A 3388-nucleotide genomic window follows, 5' to 3' on the forward strand; every position below is an offset into this window, starting at 1 on the left:
ATTCTTAGTTTTGCGGAGGAGTAAAAGGTCTATCATGGAATTAGACAGTGTTTTCCTGATTTTGGGTACTCATCAATACTAAATTTTGTGCGTTTCCACTGTCAGTCGTTAGCAACTGAGTATATGACAGCTGTGCAATCCAGGTAGAAGAGACACGAATATGGTTGAAAGGGAAGGTATGGGTTTGTTTAGCTTTTTATTATTTAGTGCAGCATTTTTAAACAAACAGAAGAGTGCAACACAAGCAAAGGAAATTAAAATGGCAGCCCAAATTCATTGACTGTCCATGATAATAGATATTTAACATGGGTAAAAGGAAGTTTTATGCCATCTATTCAGCATGTAATTTTTCCTGTACCTTACCTGTATATTGGTCTGTTTTGTTACTAAAATGCATTCATCCTGCTGTCGTATCTTGGTCTACGCCCTTGCTCTTTTTCTTGGAAGTTTGTTTCCTACTATTCATTTAGCTTACCATAGTACTCTGTCAGGATCAAATCCTGTGACAAGTTGTCTATGTGGGTTTGATTTTTCATTCGTACCTCTGTACTCACAAACACTTTTGTACTTTTGGGGTAGTAGGAATGCAAGTAGACCTGGGGAACAACGGCAGCAAATAGACAACTTACATGCTCTGAGTTAAACAACTGCAAAGCTCTCTGAAGGATGTGGGCCTTATTCTTATCAGGTTTGTCCAATAACTTCCCTCTGGTTAGGTTTTGCTGGCTGGTTTGGTCATTATCTTTGGTCCTCATGTCTCTTTCTCAACTGTACAGTGTCACAGTGATCTTTTTTCCTTCTCTCATTATATTATCTTTCATTCACCAAGCTGGGTACAGTAATAAAAGGAAAATAATTGTCCAAATTGTAAAAGCATTTGACATTCATGCACAAGAAATTAATGTAAAGTTATTTGGGATTGTGGATTATATCCCAAATAACTGGATACTTATACTGTGGTTTTTACTTTAATGCCTTTTATAAACACGTGACATGCAGCTCTGGTAGAGCTTCCCATTCTGGGATAGGCTGTTATACTACGACCTCCATCATTAGGTGTGTATCTAAACTGTAGAGCAGAAGCAGCCTCCAGGCCAGGTAGAAAATACCCAAATATACACTTCAGCAAAGTTTGGGTTTAGATATGGATCCAGAACTTCACAGCTAGCACTGCCTCTGAAATAGGCTTTTTCAGCTGATTTGCTCAATGCTTTCTCAAAGCTCCAGTGCCACTGTCATGAGAGTCAATGTGACAGTTTGCAGAATGTATTAGTTTCCAGACATACTCTCCCTGACATGCTCCCAAATCCAGATAAAAAAGTAGCACAATTTTACTGAGATGAAGTTTGTGTTATCTGTCTCCTTCATCACACAGTCAAAGGATGCATTAGCAACCACTTCACTGGGGATAAATTTATGTGGGTCTTGCCACACACAGAGTTGTTACAGTCAGGAATTTTTTCAGTCAGACTGGGACAGAGAAATCTCCTTTGTCAAAGCATGGGTGAGGCAAAGGCAGAGCTTATTCTGGAAGCTTTCTGTGCCAGACTAGGCGATAATGTCAGATCCTCTCCTTCCTTTAATCAAAAAGGTGAACTTTTAGCATGTGTCACTGTGAACATGTTTATTTGTTTAGAGCTACTTGATCATGTGGAAATGGGACACAGTCACATAGGATAATCACAGAGGAGCCAGGCTAGTAGCCGTCCCTATGAAGCTATGCAAGTCTTGAACCGAAAAGTAAGAAAATAGGAGGCTGGGCCGTCTCTGCTGCTGCCTCACTGGGCAAAATGACCAACCACGCTTTTGTACAAGGACATGATGTAGGGAGACTGGCTGCACATAAGCCATGCTGTGGGGTTTCTAGGAAGCCCCCCATGTCTGCCTGCCTGAGATCCTGATGAGTGTAAAATACTGTGAAACTGTTGTGGATGTTTGTGTTTAAGTAGGAAACTGAAGATGCAGTGAGTTTGGTATCTTTTTTTTTATAACTTTTCTGATAACCTTCAAGCAAGACTCTTGGTCTGGAAACAGAAAGGTGGAGCTTGAGGTGTAACTCTGGTGCAGATGCACCGTGATAACTGCATGCAGACACACAGGCTAGGCATCAAAATGCATGCATTTGAAAATAGGAAGAAAAAAAATGTGGATCTGTATTTGATACTATTGGGAAGGAATTGCGCTGCTTCTGAAGATCACCTTATATCTGCAGTTTTTTAAAGTCAGGGCAACTTGACTTTCCAGGTCCTCTGCCTAATCTAATGTGCCATCAGGTAATGCAGGGACTCAGTCCTACTTCAAAGTCCGGTTGAAACCTAGGGATGAATGTGTACCATTATCTTCCCCACATTCATTTTCCTGGGAGATCTTCCTTTGTTTACTCTCTCCTCAAAAGAAACTTACCTGCCACCCTGTTCAAACTACAAAGAAAGTGATTTTTCCTTCCCCTTTCTTGCTTGTATTTTTTCAACTGTCACCTTATCTCCAGCCTGAAAGGTGGGATAAGTTGTGTTGAGTATAGCTGCAGGCTTCCAATCAAAACGTTACAGACAATGCTTTAGCATCTATTAAAAGCAGTGATCCTGCTCCATGGATTTAGGTTTAATATATCTAGGTTTGAAAGGTCTGCAATCAGTAATCGTCCATCTCTCTAATATGATTACTTGTTAGATTCTAATAAAGAATAAGGATCCCAAATTTGCTCTCTATGTCTAGGGCTTGGATAAATATTTTCATCACTGATGTTCTAATTATGTAAAATAGAAGTGGATATTAAAGAAAGTTTTTTTTTTTTCATGGCTATAAAAATCTAGGTAGATATAAATAACATGGTGTTTGATTTTAGAAGATGATAAATGCATCATCCAATGTCAGATAAACTCTGAGTTTGGCTTGATTCTAGCTCAATTTCACAAATTAAAGCCAATAACAAATATGTTCATGGACTAACATTTTAAATTATCATTGTTGATGGGTAACATTCTTAAGGAAATAATCCTTGTATCTTTTTATGCTAGAGTTGGAGTGGGAGAATTTACAGTCAACTGCATCACATTTATGAAGAAATATTGCCTCAAATGTGTATTTGTTATGTTCCCCAAGCTTGTAACAAACTGGGTAGATCTGTCAAACCGGAACTGCTTGGTTTTAATACTGAGTAAAAGAGTAGCAAAAGTACTCTTTTGACACAGATTCTTGTAGTAAATGGTTATCTCCCTGTGGAGTGGAGTCTTATTCTGGCTAGAATAAGAAAGATTGGTATATTTTAATGTAGTATCTCTATACAGTGGTCTGCTCAATAATAGAGAGTCCCTAATCCTTTTTTTCCTCCTGAAAGTTGTAAATTACTGCTGTGTATTTACTAGAGTTTTTCATTATCTTCATTTAC

The sequence above is a fragment of the Leptosomus discolor genome, chromosome 4, assembly GCF_034619465.1.
Source record: "Leptosomus discolor isolate bLepDis1 chromosome 4, bLepDis1.hap2, whole genome shotgun sequence".
NCBI classification, from domain to species: Eukaryota; Metazoa; Chordata; class Aves; order Leptosomiformes; family Leptosomidae; genus Leptosomus; species Leptosomus discolor.